Here is a 23,824-nt window from a genome sequence, read left to right on the forward strand (position 1 = left end):
AGACTGTAATGCCAATGTTCATCATGAATGTGGTATTTATATTTACTATGTCTCAAAAACCCAGCAGAAGTAAGTACTATTATGGAAGAGCAAGAAAAACTAAACAAACAGCTTCCTGGTGATTGTGCACAAAGTCCAGCTTTTCTGTCTCAAAGTGGTGCCCATGATGGTTTTGCCCTACAGAGTATGGATTCCCTGTGATTTTTTGTGGGGAGCAACTGAGACTAGACTAAGTTACTGGAATTAAGACTTATTCTATGCATCTGCCCTCCCACAATATGGCACTGAGAGAGAGCCCAAACAACCTCTACGCAGCTGCCTCTCGCCAATTTGACTGATAAGCTGCAGGAGCTGATCCTGCTCCTGATTGGAGGAGAGCAGTGTGCTCGGCGTGTGGGTAGCAGAGTTGGGATTGGTGGAAGAGGACTATAAAGGAGGAGAGAGACAACATGCACAGGGAACATCTGAAGGAACACCTGAGCAGCCCCCGAGAGAGCCAGCCGGCGGTGTGCCGCTCCTCCAGGAAGTGGGGAAAGTGGCAGGAGGAGCCGCCCCTCCACGGAGGTGGAGGTGTCAGCAGCCAACCCGGGAAGGACCAGCAGCAAACCCGGGAAGGGCCGAGCAGACAAAAAAACAGTGCAGGGTCCTGTGTCGTTCCTCCGCGAATGGGGGAGCGACAATTTTTCACCTCCTCCACCACCTCACACACCACAGTGGCTCTGATTCCCCTCTGCTTCAGCCTCCTTTGCTCATTCCTTCCTTATTGCAAATTAAACCACGTCAGCATCAAGGAAAGAGTCAGGTGCTATGGTGGTTTCTTTGTCCCATTTCAGAAAGGAGGGCATGCCATCAATGGAGGGTGCCACAGAGTAAAATCAGACCACACTCCCCATAGAGTAGAATTTAGATACCTCCACATGAGCCATGCTTTGTTGCACCAGAAAGGTAGGTTTGTGCCACTGTAGTTTTGCATTTATTACCTACTATGATGAGTCTTCTCATCATTTATTACCAATTATGATGAGTTGCTGCCATGCGGCTGTGAGAGCAGCAGCATTTCCTCATGAGCTTGCCCTTGTCCTTCTGTTGAAAACCTACTCCTTCTTCAAAGTCAACTCAGGTCACTTCCACTAATGCCAGACTCTCCCTCTTCCAAAATCATCACTTCTTGTTTGTTCTATTTATTTCTCACATGCCACATTAGGGGCTTAATTGTGTCCTTCCCAATATTCCTATGGGGACATCCTAAATCCCAGTACATCCTAATCTGACTATATTTAGAGACAGGATCTTTACAAAGACTAATTAAGGTAAATATGAGACCATTTGGTGGAGCCTAATCCCACATGGACTAGCTTCCTTATAAAGACAGGAGATCATAGTACAGGTACAGAGGGAAGACCTGGTGAAGACACAAGGGATCCAGGAATGCACAAACCAAGATGAGAAACTTAGAACAAACTCTGCCCTCACTTCCCTCAAAAGGACACTGTCTCATCCTCATCTTTATCTCAGACTGCTTGGCCTTAAAACTGTGAAATAATAAATCTCTTCAGTTTAAGGTGCCCAGTTGGGGGCACCATGTTACAGTAACCCAAGCAACACACAATGCACAGCCCTGGGATATCCTATGCCTCATTCCTGGTGTTTTATTTTACAACTTAATTTGGTCACATGATATTGTTGCAGCAAAGGGTATTACCATTTAAACTCTGTGAGTTCATCTCCATAACAAGATATAAGGCAAAAACCAGGTATTTGTTTATTTTCCCTCACAGTTACCTGCTGTGAAATCTCCAATGTCACCCAGCAGAATGAAAGACAGATTTGCAAGAGAAATTTTTAGTATGTGCAGTCATGCCATAAAAGAAGTTACAAGCCTTCCTGAATGAATGCATACAGACGACTATTTACAAGCAAACATGAGGCATGAAAAATGTGAAGATACATATGGGCCAATTGGATGGGATGTTGAAATCAGGGTTTCCCAAGGAAAGTCCAGTACCTTCCTCCAAAAAAGAAGGAAGACCTGCAATCTATCAGGTTGTATGTTTACAGAGTTATCAACAAGTGTAAATCTTTAAAACAGGTCAATATCCAAACTCAGTGAACACTGAGAGTGAAAAGGTAGGTCCAGTGGGCTTCTGAGCATTGAAGGACCCAGGCAGGAGATGAAATAGTGCTGGGAATAGTGAAAAGAACTAATGAGAAGTTATGAGGGGGGAAGACAGAGGAAGAAAACAAGGAGCTGTTACTCAGGAACTGAGGGTTCAGAATGCAGAGAAGTATCCACATCAAGTGACTCAGCCTGGACCAGAAAGCCAGAGCCATCAAGAAAGGAGGAAGTGATGAGACCAAGTCACCAGGGTTGGTGGTGACATTTCGAGAATTTATTTCTGTCACAGAAGAACAGTTCACACAGAACTTCGGGGGATGGTTCAAGGATATTACTTGTTAGAATGTATTGGGCGAGGACAGAATTTTAGGGAATTCAGTTCTGCCTGAACTCAAAAGTGAGACTCAGTAATCCAGATAAAAATGACCCCTCTTCTTCATTAATAGCAGAGAGCAGAACCATCAGCCAAGGTGCAAACAGCTTCCGGGGAAGCTGAACATGCATCTGGTAAGATACAAAACAGACACACAGGAGAAACAACTGGAGTATGCTCTCTAGAAATGAACTCAAACTTGGGAGCATGGCCCATTACCCAGGGAGAAGTGTAAAGATGTTATCCCAAGGAACACCACATCCATTCACTGTCAGCCACACCTACAGGGACTTCAGTGTTTGAGATTGCTCGAAGCCTGTTTCATCGCGGTTGCACAATCAACTTTAAAGCCAGGGCAGACAATGTCCTCTGGAAATTCAGTCCCCCATTCAGGGCCATTACAATCTGAATTTTCCCTAATGCAAATCTGTAGATGCTGTAAGAAGTGTCAGATTCTATGAGACCTTTAGAAAGAATCAAACAAGGCCCGTGAATAAAACATGGTCTGTCCCATTCAAATATGATTTGAAACTAACCTTTACAGAAAAAAAAATGTGCCAGGTTGGTCTTTTTTTTTTTTTTTTTTTTTTTGACAGGCAGAGTGGACAGTGAGAGAAAGAGAGACAGAGAGAAAGGTCTTCCTTTTTCCGTTGGTTCACCCTCCAATGGCCACTGCGGCCGGCACTGATCCGAAGCCAGGAGCCAGGTGCTTCCTCCTGGTCTCCCATGCGGGTGCAGGGCCCAAGGACCTGGGCCATCCTCCACTGCCTTCCCAGGCCACAGCAGAGAGCTGGACTGGAAGAGGAGCAACTGGGACAGAATCCAGCACCCCGACCGGGACTAGAACATGGGGTGCTGGTGCCACAGGCGGAGGATTAGCCTAGTGAGCCGTGGCGCAGGCCTAGGTTGGTCTTAATGTTACATTTTGAAAAGGTTTGGCTAGTACTACAGGATTACAGCTGAGGTCCCAAATTCTGTTGCTTCACAAAGTCCTTAGTGTCAGAGTAAATTGTCTCACACAGCTCCTAAGCTAAAACAAATAGCTTACAGTTCTATTTATTAGGTAGTTAGATTCAGACAACTTAATGAGTATTTATTCTCTAACAGTAAACCTAAGTGTCATTATTAAATGGCCACAATTACTTGTTATGGGATGTATGAGCCTGTTGGACACTGCACAGGTTCTCAAACACTGGAATCAGTAAGACATTACCCCTTTTGTCTAAGGGTCTTTCTGGGTCTTTGAGGGGTACTTGCATTTTATCAAAACAATCATTGAAAATCTAGCTGCATAAACTGTGACATCATCCAAAGAATGTGTGAGATCTAATTTGAAACCCTGAGCTACCTCCAGTTGGTAATTAACCCAGTGTCCAATGGAAGGCAATGACATTTTCCCTTAAAATTTATAAAACCCTGTGGTATCTGGAGGAGCTCTCTGTGACTCACCTGGGAGTCTCAGGGCTCAAATTTCCAAGACCAAAATTTAGATAATCATTAGCTTATATATAGAACACAACAACATACATGGGGCAAGATTCATAATGAATGATAGAAGATGTAAGTTTGTATTTCTAATAATCCCTTTATCAATTCTTGGTTTTGGGTTGACTTCTTGCCAGATCTGATTATCTGTTATTAAAACACGCTGCCTCATGCTCACTCGGACTTACCCCTAATGGTAGAGCTAGAAATGTGTCATGGGACTCCAAATCCCATTAAGTTAGCATGTACCAATGCCATCTTACTAGTTAAAGTGATCAGTTTAAGTTCATGATTGATCATATAGAATTAGGTGTCAAAGGGATCAAATACATAAGACCAGTGTCTCCTAATAATAGTTGATAGAATTAAAAAGGAGAGAATGATCTAACATGGGAAGCGGGATACACAGCAGACTCATAGAGTGGCAAATGCCCTAAATAGCACCCTGGCCTCAGAATGAGCCCTTAAGGCATTCCAATATGCCTTAAAAGCCCATGAGAGTTTCTCAGGCATGGAAAGCCAAGACACTGTGGAAAAAAAAAAAATGATCTAAATGAAAGATCTCTGTGAGTGAGATCCCAGTGGAACGAACGGGTCCTCAAAGAAGGAGGTACCTTTCTCTGAAGGGAGGAGAGAACTTCCACTTTGACCATGGCCTTGTCTAAATAAGGTCAGAGTTGGTGAACTCAAGAGGCTTCCATAGCCTTGGCAGCTCATGACAAGAGCCACGGGTGATTACTGACATCATAAATAAGAGTGTCAATTGTTAAATCAACAACAGGAGTCACTGTGTACTTACTCCCCACGTAGGACCTCTGTCCTTAATGTGTTGTACTATGTGAATTAATGGTGAAACTAGTCTTCAAACAGTACTTTATACTTTGTGTGTCTTTGTGGGTGTAATCTGTTGAAATCTTTACTTAGTATATACTAAGTTGATTCTATATATAAAGATAATTAAAAATGAATCTTAATGAAGAATGGGATGGGAGAGGGAGTAGGAGATGGGATGGTTTGTGGGTAGGAGGGAGGTTATGGGTGGGGGAGAAACTGCTATAACCCAAAAGTTGTACTTTAGAAATTTATATTTATTAAATAAAAGTTTTCTAAAAAAAAAGAAAGAAAGAAAGAAAGAAATACAGCTGCCTAGTATCAAGAATACCAGCTTGGCTGTGTTTTTGTTTCCTAATTAGGTTTGTGTTATTATAATTGCCTTTCATCTGAGACTGCAGGCTCTTGTTGGTTATGTGAAGCTAAAGCAAAGTTTAAACCATATATTATCATTTGTGATAGCAACTCAACAGGGCCTTGACAACTGTGATATGTCACATCAGGCTGAAATGCGACACAGGATAAAGAGTCAAGGTCATCAGACGTTTGACCTGGGCACTGAGCACAAAGGCCACCCATATATTAAACATTGGTAAAGTTGCTGTTGTATTGTTTGGGGATCAATTATGTGACTCCTATTCAGTGACCCCACTTTGATAATTATTCTGGAGCCCTCAGCAGTAAGGGGTTCCCAGAATGGATCCCTGCCATGCTGGGGCTGCCATGAGGAGGCCAATCCCACGTCTGGCCTCCAGGAATGTATTTGGAGCTTCAGAAAGAAGCCTGAGACCTGAGGACTGACCTCTTCACAGGTGCTTCTCGGGTGGTGAACCTAAGCTGTGCCTAATATCCTAAGGACCACAGCTTCATTATGATATCAAAGGGAACATCAGGAAATCCACAGTAGAGGCTTGATTATGAGAAAATGTACCACATTTGCTCTGTAACAGAGAAAAAAAGCTACCTGCGTAAGTCAAAAGATATTTAAAATGAATCCCCTGAGGGCTGAGTTGGTAAACACCAGTAGGCCTGTGAGATGATCTATAGCTTTCCATTTCTCCATGAGCAGACAGGCAGCAAAGACATACCCACTGATAACTGAGGGTAGTAAGTCAATGTGATGAGAATTTCCTTATTCAGCCTTGTGAAGATAACATTTTGCTTACAAATGCTGAGCAATCACAATGAGCATTGGTTAGAAAGGATTCAGATCAATCAGTTACTAGTTTGTGTTTCTCAAATATCGCTTTGGCCAACATTAATATTGTAACTTAGTGCACAGAAATTATTACTGAAGGGATAAAGGATCTGTCATTGTACCATAAACCATGAGTGGTTTAAATTTCAGGTGCTGGGTGAAAGAGTCATGGTTCATTTGGCATAAAAAGGAAAAGGAATCAAGAATTGAGATAATAAATAATTTTATACTTTATTATTAATACTAAATTATTATAAATAATGTATGCATAATTAAAAATAATAGGTAAGTTATTAGCTACCTAGTTCAGACAGGCACAGTATTTACCAACTCCATGAGGTTGCATGCCAAGAATGTATCATATAAATGTTGATAATGACAAAATCACTTACTAGAAAATGTTGGCAAATAAACTGACTTTTAACACATGAATTTTTTGTACTAGGTTTTTTGTACCTTAGGTTAAGTTTTAAGCCCCCTACTTCATACCATTGTTATTGTTGCTCTTGTATGCTCTACATAGACATTTATAAAAGAGAAGTGACTGCTTATAATAATGAAAAAAATTATCACTATACAGTGGTCCTAAATTCCCAGGGCAAGAAAAACTATATGGTCTATTTATTTCTCTGATCTTTGGTCTCATGGATAGTATTTCAAAGTCTCTCATGCAATGGGATATGTAGAGTTCAGATTCTAATCAGGGAGTTAGGATTCTAATATGTACTGACATCAAATCAATTCATTCCTCAAACTGCTTACAATAGTACAATTCATTATTTGTTCCAATCTTGAGAAATGGCATCTTCATACGTGCTATTCTGCTTAACATTTATTTTTAATAGGAATGTATATTTTCTAAGGGGTCAAATTAATAAACTTGATTAATACACTAAAATTGAACAAGTATTTTTAAACACTCATAAGTCTTTGATAGCATAAATCCACCTGCTTACATCCCCTTAACACAACAAGAAAAAGAATATCTCCCCATAGTTCTTCCAAGCAACAAATTATGAAGACAATTAAGGTAGCCTATCTGGAGTAACTGTTGAGATATTCACTTTTCACAGGGTATGGTGAAAATCCCTAGTACTTGATGCATCTGTGTAAGCACAGGGGCTAAGTATTCAGCTAGCATGTGGTATCCTTACTCTCAGTTACATCCACTGCTGGGATTCAAGCACACAGTAGAGACTATCGTTGTTTTTCAAATATCCTGCCTTGGATGCAGGTGGTCAATGAGATGTGAGTGATTCAATGTCAGCTTCACCACAGCTAGCCATAAAATTGACTTATGTGATTCTGCTTCTTCTCTCCTTTGTGGTGCCCCTGGAGGCTCCGAGTTCCAGAGGATCCATCTACAGAGCAGAGGAGGGCACTTGATTCATACTGGACTGGAACACTGGCACTTTTATTAGGTTAATCCACAGACATTAGATGTTTTCCCCCATATCACACCCAACCTCCCTGGACTGATACAAGGTGAGTCACCTGGGTCAACACAGTGGCTCTTAAGTGTATAAGTAGCCAGCCTTCTGGACAAGGATCCAACCCCAATTGCAATCTGTTATTATTCCACAATGGGGAGGGAATATCTCAAGTAAAGCAGCATTGGCTTTGCAGATTTCTACAGTAGTAAGCTCCTAGGATCATGCCTGGTGAGTCATAAAAAGTGTGTGGAGAGGAGGCTATGTGCTAATTGGTTTGGTCCTTCAGACCTCATCTCCATCTTTCTATCTTGTTTTCAAACATATGAGCTCCCCTGCTCTATGATTTATGGTTGGATGGGGATAATGGAAGGGACTCTGGGCAGTCAAAGGGAGGAAGCGAAGTCAGAGTATATTCTTCACTTGCTTCTTTCCTAACTGCACACCAACTTGGCAGTGGCTATGTAATCTTACACCCCAGCTCATCCTCTCTCCCACAGCTACAGCTCTCAACAGTTCCCATTAACTTTTCACTTGCCCCGTCACATCTTGCATTGCAGTACCTGAGTGCCTACTGTCTCTGGTTGGGTCTCATGACCCTGTTCATAACACTAACAAAATACACTGAGTGATCTCTCTGTTTCCCACTAGGGCTGATGTGGGCTACATGGAATTAAAAGGGATAAACTATGGGCTGTATATTTGGGTGAAATTTGACCCAACATGCCAAGTGAGGAGCTCTTCCTCCCCTGACTCAAGGCAGGATGTAGTTTGGCTATCTGTAGGTTACCAGAAGCTCTGGAATTTCCATGATCTAGAGAACAACTGGTAGCACTCACAGCTCTGGGAGTAAAACACCCTGATCGGCAGGAAGTTCAAAGGTGAGCATAAGAGGCTGTGCCTGGGTACTTTTGCACAGTGATAGAGTGCTGTATAGCTACTAACTGCTAAGGCATACTCAAACGTTCTTGGAAAACCAGAAGGATGGAATGTAATGCTCTTATTGTTGCCACTTCTGTGATTCTAAGCTGGCTGGCATGGCCTGGGAAAATAATAGTTAGGAAAAGATAATGCAGGAAAAGTCACTAACAAAAGAAATAACCTTCTTGGAATGAATTTAGCTCACTGGTCAAATGCCAAACCTTGTGTGTCTGTGTGGAAACAACACTTCAAGTGTGTCGCTCAAAGTCTATATGAAAATTGATGCAATATTCAAAAATTTAGAAAAGAATGTGAGCAAGCTTGGCCATCTGTTCATGCAGTAATTCATAAAACATCAATTCCAGATGGTTATTTAAATCTTAGACATTTACTTATTCTGTCCCTTTGTATTTTTTTTCATTTTCAAAATTGTCTGTTATTTTTTATAAATGACCACCCCCAGCTTATCATTTGTATTTACATACAAGTCCCAGTAACCTTTGATTAGCAAGAGCTGAGTAGAAGATGAGCTTAGTGTTGGAGAGTCTCTGGTTTGAAGCACGATCTGGTGGCAACCAGAACTTATCAACTATTCATTATAGTGTACACAATTGGCATGAAATTGACATGAGCTAGTATACTGCTGTATGCATAAGTACTTCTTTCATTTCTGAAGAATCAGGTGTCTTATAAATTTAGTGGTAGAAGGTGAAACCACCCAAAAATGTTTACAGATATTTAAGGTTGTACAATGTATGGAATGTTTTCTACTATTTTCTCATTATTATCAGTGTCTTGGGAGATTCTATTTTCTTGACGTTGCCCAGGAAAACGTACAGTTTGTGCCTTTCATTTTTTTCTATAAAGCAATATATTTGAAGGAAAAAATCTGAGTAACAATACAGAATAGAAAAAAATTCCTTCTTGTTAATTGTTTTCTATTGACATAGCTGCATCATATGTAATGTAATTTAATACAATGATGTTTAAATAAAGTGTTTACTTTACAGTTATTTTATATTCCCATTATGCCTTAAGTAAATTACATTTCAAACAATTTGCTGGTTCAGCAATATTTAATTTGTACTCTGAGTTTCAACAATTCCAGAAAAGATCTCACAAAACTTAATTGTAGAGTTGTGTAAGATATTTGCAATATTCTTTCTGAGTCTGTTTTTAGGTCTTTCATAGAGAAACTGTTTCGTGGTTGACACTCATTCCAATGAGCTATATATCATGCTTTTATTTGAGGTCATTTTATGACAACTGCTCCAGCTTACTTTTACCTTTACATAAGTCAATGAGAAATGGATCAAAAGAAAGAACAATTTAAAAAGGTTATGCAGATTTGTGCTATGAGATCTAAATCAGATAAAATTTCCATATCTTCTCCCTTATCTCTCACAATTCAAGGTATATTTCTTAGTATACCATACAGGAAAAATATTTCATCTCATCGGTTACAGAGAAAATTAGAGGTAATTATTTATTGTCCACTAAGATTTTGTCTAATTACATTGTATCAATACAGGTAAAATATGATTTTAACAAGTTTAATAATTACAACCAGATTTACTTTGGAAATATGGTCTACCTCTCAGCTGACAATTCATATTAATTGCAGTACTGATGCAAGGATCATAAATTCTACATATACAAACACAAACATATATATACACAGATATACATACACACACACACACATCCCATATAAAATAGATGTGTTATATTCACTCGGACTTACCCCTAATGGTAAAGCTAGAAATGTGCCATGGGACTCCAAATCCCATTAAGTTGGCATGTACCAATGCCATTTTACTAGTTAAAGTGATCAGTTTAAGTTCATGATTGATCATAAAGATAGGATTAAGTGTCAAAGAGATCACATACATAAGACCAGTGTCTCCTAATAATAATTGATAGAATTGAAAAGGAGAGAATGGCCCAACATGGGAAAGAGACTCATAGAATGTCAAATGCCCTGGAGAGCATTCTGGCCTCAGAATGAGCCCTTAAGGCATTCACACCCATCTAAAAAGCCCATGAGAATTTCTCAGGCATGGAAAGCCAAGACACTGTGGGGAAAAAAAAAAAAAAAAAAAAACCTAAATGAAAGATCTCTGTGAGTGAGATCCCAGTGAGAAGAACGGGCCATCAAAGAAGGAGGTACCTTTCTCTGAAGGGAGGATAGAACCTCCACTTTGATTATGGCCTTGTCTAAATAAGGTCAGAGTTGGTGAACTCAAGAGGCTTCCATAGCCTTGGCAGCTCATGACAAGAGCCACGGGTGATTACTGACATCATAAATAAGAGTGTCAATTGTTAAATCAACAACGGGAGTCACTGTGCACTTACTCCCCACATAGGACCTCTGTCCTTAATGTGTTGTACTATGTGAATTAATGGTGAAACTAGTCTTCAAACAGTACTTTATACTTTGTGTGTCTTTGTGGGTGCAATCTGTTGAAATCTTTACTTAGTATATACTAAGTTGATCTTCTGTATATAAAGATAATAAAAATGAGTCTTAATGAAGAATGGGATAGGAGAGGGAGTGGGAGATGGGATGGTCTGTAGGTGGGAGGGCAGGTATGGGGGGAGGGGAACCACTATAACCCAAAAGTTGTACTTTAGAAATTTATATTTATTAAATAAAAGTTTTCTAAAAAAGATGTGCTCATATTTTTATTAACCATTGGTCCATGTTACTAACCAAGGAAGATCATGAGTATTTCAATAAGATTAAGGGTATACAGATCTTAAATGTGAATATTTTTGTTATTCTAAATATGCTCATAATCTAAGATGTTGTAAGAAAATGTGTGTTAGTGATATTTGGGCATTATAAGCACAGTTTTGCTGTTCCTCAGATTTCTATAGAGATTCTAGGTGGGTGATTATAGAATATAATCAATGCAAGGTGATAGTAAATAAAAAGAAAAATCATTCTTTGGAAAAGAAAACATTCTTGGTTCTGGGAAAAAAATATCCTATGATGTCATGCACAGAAGAAGCAGACATGGAACAAGGCATCAGCAATGCCATCAATGAGATCAAACCTGTAGGTATAATTAAGGGGAGTTGGGAGTGCTCATTCTAAGCATCTAACTTATACTGCTACTCCTGGAGTGGAAGACAAATGTCATCACTACATGTCAACCATAGTGTCACAGTTAGAGATCAAACCATAAACAGTCTCACTACTAATATGTTTATATCCGTTTTATTAGGCACAACATTTTCCATCCTCATTGAAATCAGTTCACTTTCCACTTTCCAAGTCTTTCCCGTGTGACACACTTATTCTAATCCAAATGCCCGAAGGTTTGTATTAATTTACCCAGGCAAATATGACCTGATGACTCCTTCATTTTAAATAGACACATGTCTTTAAATATACAAATTAAAGGTAGCAGTGCTTTAAATAATCCATTTAACAGAGGACAGCCTGATAAAGCAGACAGATGGAAGGGTAAATTAGCATTAATCTACATATGATGTTAAGGCAAAATGCTGCAACATTTAAAAGGAATTCCTTAAACTGTTTTTCAAATTCTAGTCCTAATGGTGGCAACTTATACATAATTTTTAAGGAAGCAAGCCATCAAGCATGAAAGAAGTAACATTAGTATACAGTTGGCTTCAGTAAACAAGAGCATGATCCCATTGGAATCACCTTCTATGGAGAAAAAGTAGACAGCAACAAACTATAGTTAGTTAGAATTTTCTAAACAAAAAATAGATTCTAAAAATACTTTCAATCTATTTTGAAATAATAAACACATGTGCAATTTATACTGGAACAAGTGTGAAAAAATGTGGAATCCAGTAGTAGAAAGGGGGAAAAAATGTAATGTGATTGACAAAGCAGTGTGAAAAACAGGGGGTAGGGGGAAAGGCAGAAGATTAAGAGACCTGGGTTTGAATCCTACCCTTAAATTATCCACTCTAGAACTGTGAAAAAGTCACTCAACCTCTCTTGGGCACTACACCAGCTTTTCCCAAATAATCTTGAGGCTGAACATAAGAATCCCTCAGATATCTCTTGGCTCAAATATTCTGGGAACATTGCCATTTCATGACAGCCTAAATAGGAAGATGACTCTTGTTTGTACTTAAGCATTGCAACACACGTCCTTCTCTCCCACCAAATACCTACTCACTTCTGAACTCCTGCTGGCTTCAGGTGTCAGATTTAAGCAGTTATTAACCTGTGGATGTTGTGCAGTAGGATAAAGTCTGTTTATGTATAAAGGACAAGAAAGGACCGAAAAAAAAAGGCAGAGAAGAAACTACCGACTGCAGTCCCCCAATGTTGTCCTAAGACTAGGCACAAAGAATTCATGTCATCTATGATCCAGAGGCCCACAGCAAGAGCCCAAAGCATCTATCAGCCAAGGCTAGAGACTGCCTAAAGCATGTAGAAAGATTCATCCTTTGCAGTATACCCACACAGAAGGATCACTGTCATGTTCAGAACTGAGAATATGATTAGTTACTCTCAAGGTGTGTAAATGTTTCAAGGGCAAAGAAAATTCCAAAAAAAAAAATTATATATCTGGGAAGGATATGGGACACATCATGGAAGGATATGGACAGGCTCCTTTTGGTCTAATCTCATCAATGCTCAAGCCACTCAAATATGCCCCCTTCCCCCAATCCAACACAGTTCCTATTTCAGGGTCCTATTTCCTTTCATCTAGGAGGATCCACTCCATGTCTGTCCTTGGTTTCCTGTCCATAAAGGGGTCCTCATAACCCTCCTACAGCATCTGGATGGGCACAGAGAGTGATGAAAATATTGTACATGGGAATCTAGTTGTATAAGGAGAGATTTTTACAAACTACTCAGATAAAGGGAGAAGTCTGAGTAACAAGCAAATGAGGTATTATATTTGGATATAGATGCTTTCTGTTCAGAGTAACAGAGAACGAGACAGTGTGGAGTGTTAGTCTGCAGATCAAGCGTAAGAGAGCTGATGTTTTAGTAAAGGAACCCAAAGAGCATATCAGAAGACTCCTTGGAAGTCTCAGAAGTATGAAAAATGCTGTACCCTGTAAGAAGTAGAAGCAAAAGAGAAAATTGTTGGATGAAAAGTCAATAGGAACAGACAAAACACAACTGGCTGCAGTAGAGATAAGGACTAAAAATTACAAGGAAATATGGGAGAGGGACTTAGCCTAGAGATCGAGATGCATGCCTTCCATATCAGAATGCTTGGGTTTGATTCTCAGTTCCTGAGTCCAGCTTCTCATCAGTGCACACACTGGGAGGCAGCAAATGACAGCTCAGGTAGTTGGGTCCCTGCCTCTCATATGGAAGACCTGTATTGAGTTCCCAGGTCAGTGGGGGAGTGAAACAGTGCATGGGAGTTTTCTCTTCTTGATTCACTCTCCCAAGTAAGTTTTTATTATTAACACCCTGGCCTGAAGCGCCGGCATCCCATATGGGCGCCGGTTCTAGTCCCAGTTGCTCCTCTTCCAATCCAGCTCTCTGCTATGGCCTGAGAAAGCAGTGGAAGATGGCCCAAGTCCTTGGGCCCCTGCACCAACATGGGAGACCCTGAAGAAGCTCCTGGCTCCTGGCTTCATATCAGCGCAGCTCCGGCTGTTGCGGCCACCTGGGGAGTGAACCAGTGGAAGGAAGACCTCTCTGTCTGTCTGTATCTCTCTTTGTAACTCTGTCTTTCAAATAAATAAAATAGAATCTTTAAAAAAAAAAAAACAACAAAGTCAATTCACCCTAGTACCCTTGGAACAGATCTTGTAAGTCTTTCTTCTGAGCCCAATAGCATCTTAAGCCAAGTAGATGGCTTATAAGGCAACTAGATTACAAAATATACTAGAGAGTAACTGCAGCCTATTATTGCATTTAAGAACTGCCTCCAAGTTCTAGATGCCAGCATTTCAACAAAATACAACATGCTATGCAATCTGGTGAGCCAGAGGAAGTTCACAGCTATGGTCCTGAATTTCTCTCCTTTGTTAGCCTTACTTAAAGGGAAAGTCCTGCTCATACTTCTTTTCATTTTACCTTTTAATGCGTGAAAACAATGGTATCAGGCTTTATTTCTATTCCCTTCTTTCTCAATTCCTTAGTTCCCTTACCTGTCCTTGGCTCTTTCTTCTATTTGAAGCTCTTCTACCTGACAGTCCCTTTGCTCTGGTTTTATTTCTCTCAAGACAGCATGGAGAGATGGTGAGGCAGAGACCACCATGAAGTGTTGGAGTCAGAGAGGCAGAGTGGGGCAGGAGAGGACAGCAGGTGGGGAAACAAGTCTTGACCTGACCTCATCTCTTATTTCTATTTATTCTCAATCCCTCTAACAAGACTAGGTCTGGCCCGCTCACATCATCTGTAACAAATGAAATCAAGTGTATTCAGTTGAAGCCAACCAAAGCTCCTGCTTCTTCAGTCCTGACCAAGGTACTGTGGCTACCCTGTCCCCCTCTGGCTGGCTGTTCCTCCTCACCATGACCCAGAGCTGACTCAGCACACACCATTGAATCCTTACTTGCACCTGTCCAAAATGAACATCTTGCCCGATTTCTCTCCAGATCCATTGATCCCTTTAGCAGTCAATTTGTCCCAGTGTTCATAAGAAGGTATCCCTGGCAGACAACTGTCCTAAGAAGCAGCTAAGCCCTGGGTGGTGTTCCAATAAATACATCTAATTGGAAAATAGAGGAACGTCAAAGAGAGGAAGGCAGATTTTTTTTTTTTGATAGGCAGAGTGGACAGTGAGAGAGAGACAGAAAGAAAGGTCTTCCTTCAGTTGGTTCACCCCGCAATGGCCGCTGCAGCCAGTGCACTGTGGCAACGCACCGCGCTGATCCAAAGCCAGGAGCCAGGTGCTTCTCCTGGTCTCCCATGCGGGTGCAGGGCCCAAGGACTTGGGCCATCCTCCACTGCCTTCCTGGGCCACAGAGAGCTGGACTGGAAGAGGAGCAACCCAGACAGAATCCGGTGCCCCGACCGGGACTAAAACCCGGGGTGCCAGCTACACAGGTGGAGGATTAGCCTAGTGAGCCGCAGCACAGGCCCAGAAGGCAGATATTAAAGATATTTTTGTCAAGGTCCAGGGGAGTGTGGCATGAAGCTGAGGTTGCATCCTGGCCTGGGGTTGGATGAGTTCCCACAAGCAGAGATTCAGTTTCAACATTCTGGTAGCAAAACCTCTTCAAACTGCTGGCATGACTGGAAAAGCCACTGGATTCCCATAGGTTGTAGGGTAAGTGTCAGAGCTGCAGACTGTAACTCCCTGGGGTGCAGCCATCCATAACAATTACAGTACTCACTGTGCTAACTAAAACCAACAAAACTGAGTGGAAACCAACTGAAGTTCCTGATTCTGGGTCCGTGGCAAAGTGATTCATAGTAAAACTTAATAACCTCCTTAAGCCTCAGTAGACTAAAATGCAGCCAGTGATAAAACTAATAGCACAGATGTTTTATCAAAATTATTAGTCTAATACAAGTGAAAGTACTTTATGCATAAAAAATTAGAAAACATTTACTGTTTCTCAGACAGATTCAGATTGAATTCTGTGAAACGAATTTAGGAAACATAGATGTTGCAGATTTGTCCTTGAATAGGTTCTTAATTAATTACATATTAACTAAGATGATCATTGGTGATCTTTCTTTTTTTATTTTTTTGACAGGCAAAGTGGACAGCGAGAGAGAGAGAGACAGAGAGAAAGGTCTTCCTTCATTGGTTCACCCCCCAGATGGCTGCTACAGCCAACGTGCTGCGCCGGTCATAGTGATCTTTCAAGTAGAACTCACTGCTCTGTGATTCTCAGATCATGCACACTCTCCTGTGTGTGAATCATCCTTTCACACAGCCCTCAGTGGGTCTTCTAACACCATCCCTTTACAGCACTCTTACTCCCCAGTCCTTACCCCTGCATGTGTACATCCCATAATCCTACCTCTTATTTTCCATAACTTGTCTGGTTGATTCAAGGGTATTAAAGCATGCATTTGGAGTTTAATCAAAACATACGCAGCCAGCACCGCGGCTCACTAGGCTAATCCTCCACCTGCGGCACCGGCACCCCGGGTTCTAGTCCCAGTTGGGGCGCCAGATTCTGTCCCAGTTGCTCCTCTTCCAGTCCAGCTCTCTGCTGTGGCCCGGGAGTGCAGTGGAGGGTGGCCCAAGTGCTTGGGCCTCTGCCACATGGGAGACCAGGAGGAAGCACCTGGCTCCTGGCTTCGGATCAGCATGGTGTGCCGGCTGCAGCGCGTAGGCCGTAGTGGCCATTTGGGGGGTGAACCAATGGAAGGAAGACCTTTCTCTCTGTCTCTCTCTCTCACTGTCCACTTTGCCTGTCAAAAAAAAAAAAAAAAACATATGCAACCTGTATACGGAGTACACAGATATGAGTCACATGGCCTTACAGCCAGTGAAATTCTATCTCAATTTAATACCCAAGTGAGGAATTCACAGTGCCAAAGTAAGCATTTCATGATGCCAAACATCATGCTTGTTCTGTTTATTATCTAAGTTTTAAGACTGTTAGGCAAACGTTTAAATTAAGCAGAAGCTTTGAATCTGGGTTTTAACTGCCATGTGCACACTGCAGAAAACCAACAAAATCATAAGTGACAGCTGACAACAATAAGATAGGTAGGTGCTGGGGAAATCAGTAGGTGAAATCTTCTCATTTAGGCTAGGATAAAGGTTAGAATTGGATGTCACTTTGACATTGGAGGTATGTAGAAAAGAGTAGAATACACTCATTGTAAAGTCAGAGATCCTCCACCCCTTAAGTGTAGGCTATACTTCCTAACTTGTTTGCAGTAGGGATTAAGGAAGGTGGGATAACTTTATAGTGGAGAAATGTGACAAACACAATCCAAGCCAAGTGCTATGGCTTGAATGTGTTCCTCCAAATTCATGTTTTAGAAACTTAATCCCCAATGCAACAGCATTAAGGGATGGGACCTAATGGGAGTTAAGATCATGAGGGATCTGCCCTGTGAATGGATTGCTTCTGCTGTCAAAATGAGCACACAGGCGTGCCTCCACTCTCCCCTGCTGGGTGATGACATGGAGCTCCTCCCTTTCTGCCCTTCCACCAGGTGAGGCATTCAAGGCACCATCTCAGATACAGAAGGCCCAGGCCCTAACCTGCTGGCAGCTTGATCTTGGACTTCCCAACCTTCAGAATTGTGAGAGAATAAATTCCTGTTTGTTTTAAGCTTTTTCACTTTGTTGCACTCCTTTTGTAGCAGCATAAGATGGACTAAGACACAAGTCAAGTCCACAGCAGCAGTAATGAGTCATGTTGATTGCCCACACTCTTGATACCATGTGAGACAGCATGTCAATTCCATGGTTTTGTCCCCCAGAATCATAATGCCATCTACTCATGAAGAAAATATCAAGCAAATGGAAATAAAAGAACATTCCACAGGACACCTGACTGACTCCTCAAAAGTGGCAAGGTCATCAAAATCTGTTGTAAGGAGAGGAGGCTGAGGATGCATAATGACCAAAGGTACTGTGGCACCCTGGATAAGATCCTAGAGCAGGAAAGGCTACTGGGGGAAAAAAAGTGAAATACTAGTAAATGGTGGCACTTACTTAACAATAATGTGCCCGTGTCATTTCTTAGTTAAGACAAATGTACTACAGTAACATACAATAACAGAAAACAGATGCTGTGTCCTCCAGCGTATAAGAGCTCTCTGTAGAACATTGGTAATGTTTCTATACATCTAAAACTCTCTAAAAGTTTATTTTAAAGGGTCAACTGGAAAATACCAAACAAGTTAATTGCTTATATTGCAGACATTTTGTGGAGCTGGAGTGGTTTTGAGTTAAATCACAGTATGATATTGTCCTTGTTGTTTCTATAACCTCAAATTCCAGATTGGATCTCTTTTTCATCTCTGCCTTGTCCTACTTTGTGACCTGATGCCAATGTCTTCTTTCCTTGAGTAGGCTGCCGAGGTCAGGTCTGTGTCTGTGGCCAATGCTACCAGACAGGGCCTGAAGCTTAGCTGTCCTAGCCCTTACCCTCCATCTCCACCCCTTTTTCTTTGAGATGAGCTGATCTCTGTATTGGTGCTAATGCACCACCTGCTCTTTTCCATCAGGCCCAGGGAATGTTGGAGAGCCCTCTCTTCCATGAGGCAGCTGGATAGAATCTGGGGATTAAATCTCAGTGATCTTCCCATGCTTAGAATGAAAACAACAACTAAAACACTTTGGCTTTGCAGACGCCCACTTATGTTCAGAAGCAAGTTCTTGCTATGAACTAAATCATATCTCTCCCAAACTCATATGTTTAAGCCCCAATTCCCAATGTGACTCCATTTGCTGGGTTTGAAAGTAGGGCCTTGAGGAGGTTGTTAAGGTAAAATGAAGTCATAAAGGCACAGTCCTAGTCTGATACAACCATGCCCTTACAAGAAAAGGCAGATGGCTCCATTTGTTCGCCCCCTCCCCCTCCCTTTTCCTTCTCTGTCTCCCCCAACTCTGCCACCAGGAGAGAACACTCAAAGAAAGTATCCATCTGAAAGCCAAGAAGAAAGTCTTCACCAGGAACCAAATCACCAGTTAGTGCCTTGATCATAAACTTGACAGCTTCTAGAATTGTGGAAAACAAATTTCTGTGGTTTAAGTCTCCAGTTTATATTATGTTATAGCAGTCTGAGCAGACAAATACAGTTATTTACGAAATAAAAAGTGGTGGTCTTGGGGCTGGCACTGTGGCTTAGTGTGAAAAAGCCACCACTTGCAGTGCTTGCATTTCATATGGGCGCTGGTTCAAGTCCCGACTGCTCCACTTCCAATCCAGCTCTTTGCTATGGCCTGGGAAAGCGGTAGAACATGGCCCAATTCCTTGGGCCCCTACACTCGCATGGGAGACCCAGAAGCAGCTCCTGGCTCCTGGCTTCGGATTGGCACAGCTCTGGCGGTTGCAGCCATCTGGGGAGTGAACCAGTAGATGAAAGACTTCTCTCTGTCTGTCTCTCTCTCTCTCTCTCTCTCTCTCTGCCTCTGCCTCTCTTTAACTCTGCCTTTCAAATAAAGAAGTCTTTAAAAAAAAAGTGGTGGTCTTACAATAAGGGATAAATATAGCTATACTACATAAAATGACATATATATTAGAAAGACCAATCTTTCAGTACTTCAGAAGTGGATTTTGGAAAAGCGTAAGTAATGTCCTCTTTTCTTCTCTTTTCAGTGCAGCTTTCCGTCTCCCCACTCCCAAATGCATAAAGATGTGGTGCTACATTTCACAGAGACACTATCCCCATATTTCAATAACCACATGACCCCCCAAGAGTGCCCCAACAATAAACCTACTTCCATTTTTATGTAATTTCTATCTATGTCCGAAATACAAAATAAGTTAAAATTTCACCTTTTTTATTGACTGGATTGCTCAAAAAGTTTCTGCATGGAAGTGCTTCATATCACTCATGCCTAATTCAAATCCCTCCCCCTAAATTCCCTAAGTGGATTCAATAAGCAAATATTTTAAATTTCAAAACATGTATTTATTTTATTTATTAGAAAGGTTGAAAGACATACAGAGAGGGGGAGGGGGAGGCAGAGGGAGGGAGAGGGAGAGAGGGAAAGAGGGAGAGAGGGAGAGAGTGAGAGCGGGAGCGAGAGCGAGAGCGAGAGGGAGAGCGAGAGAGAGAGAAAGATCCTCTGTTTTACTCCCTGAATGCCCATATAGCAATGGCTGGGCCATTCTAAATCAAGAGCCCAGAATTAAATCCAGGTCTCCCATGTGAGTGACCACCATTGCTACCTCCCAGAGTGAGCATTAACAGGAAGCTGGAATTAGGAACAGAGCCAGAACCTGAATCCAGACACTAATATGATATGTAGGCATATGAAGGAGCCTCTTAACTGCTATGCCAAACACATGACCCAGTTAGTGAACATTTTAAATCAAAGCTCATAATGTTCAAGTTCAGCAAGAAATAGTTTGATTTTAGAAATAATCCAAAGAAATAAGATAGAAGATCAACCTCCCTAGTCACAAGTCATCAGTGATTTTGCTTCTGTTCATCTCAAGAAATATCAAGAAACTTGTGTTGTTTCCATTCTGTTAAAATAAAAAAGCAGACAGCAAGGACTTTTAGTCGTTAACATCATTTTGCTTCTCTTCTTTCCTCATGGCTTCAAGGAGTATTCATGTTAAATATGACCTCAACTCAAAACTGCAGAATCCTCCGTGGCTCATCACCACTTGGAGAATGGAAAGAAACCAGGACTCAGGGACCAGGACCTCCAGGCTCACTCCTCCAACTTCATGATCTCGAGGTTTTGGAATCCATGATGTTTACGGTACCTACATCTTCAGGACTAAAATTCTGACTTAGAAGACTGTGAGAAGCACGAGACACTGTTTAGAGTAGATTGTTTCCAAGTTTTTACATTTGCTTTTAAATTTGTGGCACAATAGCTAAACAGGAGGACAATCAATAAACCCCATTTAGCTCTCAGCTGTAACAATTTGAAAGCAGGCCAACTAGCACAGAAGTAGATATATAGGATGTAGTCCGTAGATCTTAAGAAATACAACTCTTGTAGTACTTTGTGGTACACTAGATGTCAAGGGAGAAAATGGGAAATTCCAGCCCAGTTATCTTGTGCTAAAAATCTTGGAGAGACTGAGGCAGGGTCTGAAAGAAAGGGTGGCCGAGGGGCAGAGGGGGAGCTAAACTAACAGCTTTGAAGTTTATCAGAAGAGAGACAGTTTAAGGTTTTCAGGTCAGTTTTCTCAAAATACAGAAATATTTTAAATGACTCTCTTTCATTTGATCTCATAGTAGATGCCACCTTTTTGGAGTTAACTATAGTTAGGGGAGGGCACAGCCAGCACCAGACAGGTTTTGACTAGTCAATCTGCCGAGAGTTCCAGGAACACTTTGAACCAGCGTTCAGTACTTCTCCCTATGCTCAAGTCATAAAGCCCTTTATTTTAAAATCACTGCTAATTCCAGCTGACATTTATTGAGTGCTTTTTTTCCATGTGCCACTCTGCTAAATGCATTATGTGCATCATTTCATTTAATCCTCCCCAAAACCCTATGACGCAGTCACTGCTATTATTATCCCCACTTGAAACTGGGACGCCGAGAGGTTAAAAACTGGCCCAAGGTGACACAGCAAGTCAATGTAGAGAGACTCAAAACCTGATCTTTTGGAACTATCAAGCCATGCCCTCAACTTCAAACCTACTTTTAAGAAATAGCAAGTCCTGGTTGTCTCCATAGCTTGGTTCCTAAGCCTCTCTGAGGCCTTGACTACTTCATCTCTTCTGTGAGTAAAGACGCTAGGTCTAGATGATCTTTACACATAAATCCAAAACTGAAATCTTCCAAATATGTTGAAGGATCATGAATCTGTCTTCAGCTATTCAGTTCTGGAGAGTGGAGTCCCCTGGGTCTATTTATGCACTAAATATTTCACAGTACTTATAGCAATTCTAGGACTCAGCACCTTAGTTTGCAGTTACTTGGGTCCATCATCTATGAACTACCAGAAATTCTTCAAGATGGTATAATTTGTCATTCTCCTCCACACTGCCTAGCCAGTATCTTCCCTATTCTACACATTCAATGTGCATAACCCCAATAACTGAATGAGCTAGGGAACCCAGGAAGACATTACCAGTTCATGGTTCACAAAATTGTATATTCCAAGAAATTTTTCTACCACTTATACAGCTACATGGCAAAAACACATAATTTATTTACTTGAAAGTTGGAGTTACACAGAGAGAGAAGGAGAGGCAGAGGCAGAGAGAGAGGTCGTCCATCCACTGGTTTACTCCCCAATTGGCCATAATGCCCTGAGCTGTGCTGATCCAAAGCCAGGAGCCAGGAGCTTCTTCTGAGTCTCCCACATGGGTACTGGGGCCCAAGAGCTTGGGCCATCTTGTACTGCTTTCCCAGGCCACAGCAGAGAGCTGGAGCTGGAAGTGGAGCAGCGGGACTTGAACCAGCATCCATATGGGATGCCGGCACTTGCAGGCAGTGGCTTTACAAGCTAGCCACACTGCCAGCATGCTTTTCTTAATATTCTGCTGCTTATTTTATACTGTACATGCTAAAAAATTTTAAGGAAAAATTGGGGGAAGTTTCATTCTACCACTTCCAACAGAAGGTTCATGTAATAAATGATCAGAGTAGAAAGTAAGTACAAAAAGTGTTAGGAAACAGATGGTATTAATTTATTTTTGTTAAAAGAAAACTAATAGGATTAAATTTATAAAAGAAAACATATGCATAATAAAATATATATATCATAAATGTAATGATATTTTATAGTCTCACTTTTGATACTGCTTATAAAGAATCAATGGCTACCCAGAAATTGACCAAATTCAGTACCTACATGGGATTTTCTTCTCCCTTTTCCTTCTTTCCACCTGGCCTACATAGACCCACTTAACATTTGGCAATCTTTCCCTGCTATCAGCCTCCAACAATAATCAGTACATTCCTTTGTTCAGAAGCAAGTGCACAAATGTGGATTTAGTGATGGAAAGAGGGAATAAAAGTCATATTCTTTCACTGCCTGTCCCCACCCTAACTATTGAGACTTCCCTAGCCACCCAATAGCCACCTAGTAGTAGTCTCCCTCCAAACATCTTACTCAGTGTACTCCTCATATCGTCCAACACTGCTGCTCTCCCAAACCTTGAAGTAAAATTTCCAAAGCCTTCGTTTGAAATTGAAATGAATCCTGCCCCCCATAAAGTCACTAGTTATCTTTTTTAAAGACCTAGGGCTTAAATAAAGTGAAGAAGAGTAATGAAAAGTTGAGATAAGGAGGGAGCCCTTTATATTATGGATATTTTTTGGCTGCTGTGATAATAATGAAAGTCATAATAATTTAATACCATTTTTCTTCTAGAAAATGGAGCAACTAAGTGGGAATATAAATTGGTACAAGCACCAGGGAAATTCTTTGGTAGCATCTACCAAAGTTACACACACACACACACACACACACACACACACACTGTGATCAAGTATCTTCCATACCCTTAGTCATCCATGTATCTGCAGTTATTCCCACCTCCACAAAAGAAATTTCTGCCCCTTGACCCTACCATGGAATTTCCTTTGACCAATAGAATATATGCAGATGTAGGCTTGAAGGTTTTGTCAGGCTGCCTTGTGCTTCAACCATCCCCTTAATACAGCATGCCCATTTGTCCCAAGAGGAAGAGGGCAGCAAAGATTTTCAATGAATATCATAGACATGTTTAAATTTATAGGCATATGTCTATATCTATATTCTACTACTAAGTGAGGTTAGAGCATTTATGTGTTCCATAATCTTATTTTTGTCCCTCAACAACAGCATGTGGACATCTTTCCCAGGCAATACATTTCACTGACTTTATAGGAACCCATTGTACTGAGATACCATGATCTACATAACCACTCACCAGCCAGCCCTCATAGATGAGCATGTAGATCT

At 41.2% G+C, this 23,824-nt stretch overlaps 1 protein-coding gene across 1 annotated transcript in view; it reads right to left on the reverse strand.

The window, feature by feature from the left end:
- Positions 1-23,824, reverse strand: part of MARCHF11 (membrane associated ring-CH-type finger 11) — a 116,370-nt gene that overhangs the window by 57,091 nt on the left and 35,455 nt on the right. The gene's annotated exons all lie outside the window — the stretch shown is intronic.

Source organism: Oryctolagus cuniculus, chromosome 14 (assembly GCF_964237555.1).
Source record: "Oryctolagus cuniculus chromosome 14, mOryCun1.1, whole genome shotgun sequence".
NCBI lineage: Eukaryota > Metazoa > Chordata > Mammalia > Lagomorpha > Leporidae > Oryctolagus > Oryctolagus cuniculus.